This window comes from Melozone crissalis, unplaced genomic scaffold, assembly GCF_028551555.1.
Source record: "Melozone crissalis strain CALT ecotype California unplaced genomic scaffold, PUWL_Pcris_2 ptg000023l_1, whole genome shotgun sequence".
NCBI classification, from domain to species: Eukaryota; Metazoa; Chordata; class Aves; order Passeriformes; family Passerellidae; genus Melozone; species Melozone crissalis.
The window spans coordinates 41,498,169-41,504,602 of NW_026535801.1; positions in this window are offsets into that span (position 1 = coordinate 41,498,169).

The window sequence follows — 6,434 nt, forward strand, 5'->3', positions numbered from 1 at the left end:
TGAGTTCTAAGAAAACAACAAGAGAATCCTTTTTTTTGCACATTACAAAGCCAAATTCTGGAATTACTACTACAGGATGTGTCTGTGAGGATAAAATAACCAGTCATCATAAAGATGTGTGCCACTACCTGTCTTTGATCTATAGCTCTGAAATGCAAGTCTGGTATTTGGTGTTCCTTTCCACAAACTCTGTGGGTGTCCAGTCTCACAGTCTGTGTAACACGGGCAGCACCTATCATAGCACCAGTAAAAAAATTAAGGTCGCAAAAATACCTCTGGTGTTAAATATCCCATGAAGTCGATTTTCACTTCTCGAACTGTTTCTGGCATTGGCTATGTTGTGTTCTCATTATTTCCAGTCCCCTCTGTGTGAGGCAAAGGTGAAGACACGTTGTTTCAGGCCCATGTGAGTCTCCCTGATAAAAACCTCCAAGAATAATACCTTATCCAAATGCAGGACTGTCACCTCATTTACCTTCTTCTCCCTTCCCATCTCTGCCGACTGGTGGTTCCCTGTCCTTGATCAAAACAAAATCCTTTCATTTTCTCCTTCAATTTCTTTATCTTAAGCTGGTTAAAAATGGGCACAGTGGAGCATATAGGGACTTTTACATGTAAATCACTTTTCATGTAAATTCTAGCTAGGCCTTTGTTATATTTATGGTACACACCCTTTAGTTTTAAATGAATGAGAATGATTTTTTATTTTTTAAATGCACCACTGTATCTAGCACATCGGCACTGTAAAGCAAACCTAAAAAAAAAAAACCAAAACAAAAGAAAAAATCAGCCAGATGGGGAGTTGAGCCTCTTTCCACAGGTGAAATACACTCGTAGTACACACAACAGTAGAAACAAGGCCTATATGCCTAATCCTACACATGATTAATTAAGTCAAATTTAGTTGATATTTATTTTCTCATTTGTTTAAGGCACAAGAGGAAGAGATTTACTCTGGTCCTATTAAGTGCCCAGCAAAACACAGATGTTCATTTTCATTTTTTCCTACTGGAACCTTAAGAAAGGGATATTAGTCTCGTCAATCATAAAGCAAGAGCAAGAGAGAGGTTTAGTTTCATCAAGAGTTGCAAATGCTTTCTGGTTTTACTTATGTTTTAATCACAGTCATTTTTTTCTACCCATAAAAGTGTTTGACATAAAAATTAAGGTAAATCAATAAATTAATTGGAGACAACTTTTGAGACAATTCCACTGCCAATTACAGGAAAAGCAGAATGAACTCCTTGTTGAATGTACTGTAATAATAATTCCTGATGTTTTGCTCCTCCCATTTCCTTCTCTGCTTTAACACTGAATTAGTCACCATGTGACAATAACAATAATTATGTTGAATCTGGATTCCAGTCCAGCTCATCAACACAGAAGTAAAACATATTGTGTTCCTGCATTCCCCACCTTACTTAGATACTATCCTCAGTAGCAGAGCTCAGATTTTGGTAAAATCTTACACTGCTATTATTCTTGCTCAAAAACTCTTTCAATCCCATATATATATTTACACATATATATATGTATATGTGTGTCGGTTTTGTGCAACTATTACATTCTTATAATAGGTATATAGAAAGACAGTTTAAGGCTATCCAAGCTTTTAGTAGCTAAAATTTCTTGCTAAAGGACAATAAACAAAGATATTTTCATCTCCAGTGGAGTAATTTCCACTGCTTTAGCCTGGGTTGAAGACATCTTCCTGGATAGGAAGATGAAAGAAAACACTGATGTCTAAACACTCTCTTTTCTCTAAAACGTGTTGTGACTTTTCACTATTAGCTTTTTCTATTGCAAAAATGAGAAACAATTGACATATGTGATTTAAGGTGAAGAATTCTTCCTATGTATTAGGAAGGTATACACAAGGTATGAAAATATTTAGATTTTTCTTTTTAAACATAAAGCTATTGGAAAGGGAAAAGGTAGTTGTTTCAGATGTCTGCTGAAGTTCTGAGTAGTTTTTTTGTTTTAACTTTATATGTCTCTATTTAGAAAACTGGTTATTCCACAAAAATCAATGAAAGAGCATGTAGGTATTCTGAGAAAACAAACCAACTGAAGCATTCTGATCAGTGTTCTTTAAAATAAGCAGTAAGAGCTCCCCGGTGAATAAAACAGTACTAGAAGTACAATTTTGTGCTTCACAGAGCTTTAGTCTTCTTCCTGACTTGGAACATGGGAAGAAGAGAAGAGGTAAAGAAAGATTTTAAAACATTGACACTTTCTATAGTATTAGAATTCCAGAAATAGTAATTACAAGGGAAAAAAAGAGAACTCATCACCTTTATAAAATAGAGCTGAATAATTTTTAAAATTCTAATGATTTCTGTAATTTTAAGTGCACGTTCTTTTAGCTACCAAAATATAAGTTTAGCCAAAACCTAAAATTTCAAAAGAAGATACAGGTACACTTGATCCATCTACCCAAGGTATAGGAACACATATAAAATTAATCTGTTAATGTGGTTTAATTGCCTTTTACTTTACACTGATGTGATTCAGAAGGCACAAAGAAGCTTCTTGATTAAAATAAATTGGTAACATGATAAGGTAAATCTATTTATGCTTAAAAAAAATCTCAGGAACCCTGGACAATGATTTTAGATTGATATTAAAAAAGTATAAATTTATAAAGTAAAACAACAAGAGGGAAAGGAAACGTTTTTAATATGGGTGTGCACCACAATGTTTTATCTCATAAAACTGGGGTCCATATAGGCCAAAATCATTACAGCTTGATTTTGATAATGTTAAAAAGTATTTTAGTTTCAAAAAGCTTCCTATATCAAAATTAGGTTTTAAATTAATTTCCTGTATCAAAAAATTAAAAGCAGTTATTTTAACCTTGCCTCAAAAAAAAAAAAAAAAAAATTTCTACAAGAATTATGCCATGTTTCTCACTGTCAGTATTACAGTTTCTTTATGCCTTAATCTGTTCTAAATTCTCTGCAATCTTTATTTTTTCCTTTCTTTTTTTTTTTTTTAATATCAGCGTTTATCTTACAGTTTGGATAGAGATCATGAGACTTTTACAGACACCACATTTACCATATTTGTTTAAGCTATGAACTGTGATTTGGATTTATTTTCTGAGGACAGCTTTCTGGTTTACCATCCACTTTCAGAAATCTTTCTTGTGTAATGTTTATCTTAGACAGTTGAACATGAACTCTGCTTTTCTTCACATCCCAGTTTTCCTTGCTCTGTAGAACCTATATGGTGCAGACCTACTGTTTAGCAAGGCAGCCAGGAGCAAGCCCACAACCCCGCAGGGCAGGCTAGGAACGAGGGAACCTCTAGTACATTCAGTGTCATGCTCAGTAGCTCCAGTGCCCACAGAACCAGGGAACCTCCTGAGCTGGGAGGGACCCATCATGATCATCGATCCAATCCTGGCCCTGCCCAGACACCCCTGCAATCCCACCCTCTGCCTGGGAGCGTTGTCCAAGTGCTCCTGGAGCTCAGGCAGCCTCGGAGCTGTGGCCACTGCTCTGGGGAGCCTGCCCAGCGCCCAACACAACAGTCTGCAGAAAGAAGAAAAGGCAAGGGTTCAATTCATTAAAGACAGCCCCAGGAATGTGCATAGCATCAACCATAGGGACTATCTTCTTAGTCCTTGTTCTAGCTGACACAGTAAAAAGAAAAAGTCCATGTGTAAACTAAAGTAACATTTTAGTGCAGAAAAAAACCACATTTAAAGGATGATTTGAGATTGTTTTGGTTTTTTGTCTTGTCTGCAAGTTCTTCAACCTATTCCTTTTCTGCTGTCTAAGCCACACACCCTTGGCAGGTGATGTATTTTAAAAACTGTATTTCATAGTGAATGTTGAATAAATGGACTTCTGTCTCAAGGATGCATTTTCCTTTATCTTGGACACAATGGCTGCTATCCATGGAGGTCTTCTTCCTGCCCCTCACCTTCAGAAATGGCTATTGTAATATTCAGGATCATCTATGCTATAACTTGCCATATAAAAATCCATTTTCTAGATTTGAGACCTTTTTGCTTTCTTTTCTCTCTCTAAGAAGAAGGTTAAGATTCTTAGGATATTGCCTGAAATCCTCCATAACAAATGAATATTCAAGATGCAGTCTAAATCACATTTTAAAAAATGTGCTCTCTAATAAGATTCTTGCAGTTTGGTCAGAAATTTAACAAAAAGTCTATGGAAACAATCTCCAAATGGTTATTAAAAGTGAATTTTTCTGAAGAATGACTTACTAATAGGGATAAGTATAAACTATTCAGCTAGACAACACTGATTTCTGATAATCCTAACATTCCAGACTATGACCTATTGAAGTTAAGGACAGATACTAGAAGAAGCCATTTGTGGAATAAACAGCTTTTGTGATTCCCTTTTTGTGAAGAGATGTAAGACTAGACAGTTAAGGATAGTAACTGTTAATAATGATGTGATTTAAATATGCCTGTTTCCATATTGTTGATATGGTTAAAGAACATGATAAAGCAGAGGTACTTTAAATGTACTGCTTTGCCATTTATGAGCACAGTTACACAGGATTTGTGACTTCAGCCACTAATGCCCAATATTAGATATTTTCCCTGAGACGAAACCGAAACCATATGCATGTTTGTAAGATGGTCCTATTTTAGCAATGATTCAGAATGTAGAGAAGTCTTTGTACTATGTGGTAGTATTGAACACTATGTCTTAACATTTCCTGATTTTGTATATTTGTAATTAAACTAGTTGTTACAGGCTAGACCTTTGATCCATTATGCTGATTAAAACAAACAAACAAAAAAAGCAAGTTCATGAACTCAGGTGACAGTCCAATTTCTTTTTTCTGTGAGCTAGCAAATGGCTCACAGAGTTCATAGATTATTTATAAAAGGTTATTTCATCAACCCTCCACAAACAAAATTTGTGCATTGCATTGGACAGGGCTAATGGAATGAATGGTATAACATCTTAGCATTCCCAATAAATCCTGAGTTGAAGACCTCTTGAAGTTTTGTATTGGATGGGGCTTTCCACACTTACCTTCGAACTAGCTTCTAAAAGGACAAGCATAATGCCCTTGATTAGTGGTGTCTGTGATCTGTCCGGGCTGCAGGGAAAGCCATACGCTTCATCCTCCTCATTCACACAGACACTTCACTAGATCTGTGAATAACACTTGATTTGTGCATTACTTAAACACAGAATGACGTCTTAAAGGATTGGATTTATTACAGATCCAAGTGCTCTTTCTGTAAGTGCTCTTGTTTGCTAGCCAGGAAAAAGAGTAGCTGCTACTGCTGGTATCATTCATGAACCCATTCTAGCTGTCTTCTTCCCCTGGAGAGAGTTATGCCAAATAAATGGTATTGTCTGGGGCAGTAGGCCTGCTTCTGGGTGCTATAAACAAGATTTTCCCAAGTCCAATAAGCATTGCTCTTGGCATGATAGTGAAAAGCAACATGCCCATCAGCAAAGAAACCCAACAGCCTTTCTCTCCCTATCAATTTTTGTTCCATTGTTCCTCTCTTCCCAGCTCAATTATACAGCTCTTCTGAGCTCTTCATCCTTGTCTCCAATTAAATAGTACTTTGCCCATTATTTCTCTGTGTGAAGAAGTGAATAAAATGCAATACAATCCAAACATATTTGAAAGCATGAATGGAAAGAGAATCAGGGATGTTGCTAAACATAGCAATTGGATGGTGTACAACTTAGGCGCCACTGTCTAGTTTCTAACCAGCCAGGCTGGTCTTACACAGGTCTCAGATCTGTCAGACCTATTAGGCATGGACACACTGAATTTGTATGTCTTGTAGCCCCCTGCCAGGGTATCTTCACTGTGTTTTTCTTCCCTTTTTAAATTTTCTTTTTTCTTTTCTTTTTCTTCCTTTTATCCTCCCTTAAAGAATAGCCAGCCTGCTACTGTTGCACACTCCTTTATTTTACTTGCAAAGCATGATCTATGGCACTTATTCACCACTTAATCCCACATACTGGGATTCAGGAAAGGCCTGCTGCAGACTGATGACAGATGGAGATTGGATCACTGAGGGTCATGATAGTTGTGATACAAGTCGAGACTCGTTAGTAATAACATAACCTGCCTTCTTCAGGCCCTGGCTCAGAAACACACTGTGAAGTCTCTCCCACGTTCTGTAGTGGCCAGGGACACTGGAAATCATAATTTGTTTAGGATTGCTAATCTAAATGCTGTGATTATGTGAAGACTTAGCATTTTAAGAATTTGGGAAGATTATCTCCTGATTTCCAACATCACGCAACATCTTCCCCTCAAGTAAAAATGGCTGCCAATGTCTTACTTTCAAGAGGACATAACTGAGGCCTCAATGCAATTTAAATGAACGGCAATTCTGTTGCTTTGCCGTTGAGGGGGCTCTGCACAACATCCCCATCCCGCCGCGTCCTTCACGGACAGGCGGGTGTAGCCGGTGA